This window comes from Aptenodytes forsteri, unplaced genomic scaffold (genome assembly GCF_000699145.1).
Source record: "Aptenodytes forsteri isolate BGI_AS27 unplaced genomic scaffold, ASM69914v1 Scaffold59, whole genome shotgun sequence".
In the NCBI taxonomy this organism is placed as follows: Eukaryota; Metazoa; Chordata; class Aves; order Sphenisciformes; family Spheniscidae; genus Aptenodytes; species Aptenodytes forsteri.
The window spans coordinates 3264953-3266275 of record NW_008794085.1 but is presented as its reverse complement, the minus strand read 5'-3'; positions in this window follow the sequence as shown (position 1 = coordinate 3266275).

Genomic DNA, 1323 nt, shown 5'->3' with positions numbered 1-1323 from the left:
GTTGTGGGGTTGCTGAGGGTTGAAGAACAATGGGTGCTGATCGCTACCACAATGGTGCACCGGTGGCAATATCGCACCAACCGAGACACCCTGATTCCCATCCATAAGCTCATTCATCGACTGGACAGCCAAGGAGTGATCAACAAGACTCGCTCACCCTTTAACAGTCCCATATGGCCAGTGCGAAAATCTAACTAACAGGAGTTTTACAGACTATCGTGGCCTGAATAAAGTCACAGCGCTGCTGAGTGCTGCTGTGCCGGACATGCTAGAACTTCAATACGAATTGGAGTCAAAGGCAGCCAGGTGGTATGCCACAACTGATATCGCTAATGTGTTTTTCTCAATCCCTTTGGCAGCAGGGTGCAAGCCAGTTTGCTTTCACTTGGAGGGGCATCCAGTACACCTGGAACCGACTGCCCCAGGAGTGGAAACACAGCCCTACCATTTGCCACGGACTGATCCAGACTGGAACAGGGTGAAGCTCTGGAACACCTGCAGTACATTGATGACATCGTCGTATGAGGCAACGCAGCAGAAGTTTTTTGAGAAAGGGAAGACAGTCTGGGTTATTCCTGCCTCAGGCAAAGGCAAATCCATTCATGGGATTGCTTTTGCTCAAGGACCTGGGTGCACTTGGCGGGCAATGTGGAAGGATGGGGAAGTGTGATGTGTACCTCAAGGGGATTTGATTTTGGGTGAGAATAGCCAATTATTTGAAATGTATGATGTTAATTGTTATATAATACTGTATATCATCACTTCTATGGTGGCTATATGCCATATCAACAGTATTACAGTAAGAATCACCTAGATTAATCAAGAATGAACTTTGATGAAAACCGAGGAAAGTGCAGTGATGACAGAACTGGACAAGCGCAACAATAGTAGAACCAAAACTGGCTTCAGCATGCAACAATCCAACATCACACACCATCTCTCCTACCCTGAAGGATTGTTATGACAGATGGAGCCAAAAGTCATGGACTACATGAACTCAACAGACATGTTAGAGGGACAGCCCATAGACTGAGGGAATGATATCTGTGTGATATATCAAAAGACTGGAAGGTGGTGGTGATTAATTGGGATGTATTGGAAAGTGTGGGACCTGGGCATGACGTAGATGGTATAGAATAAGGGGTGGATATTGTCCTGGTTTCTGCTAGGATGGAGTCAATTTTCTTCCTAGTAGCTGGTACAGTGCTGTGCTTTGGATTTAGGATGAGAATAATGTTGATAACACACCGATGTTTTAGTTGTTTGCTTACACTAAACCAAGGACTTTTCAGCTCCTCATGCTCTACCGACTGAGAAGGCTGG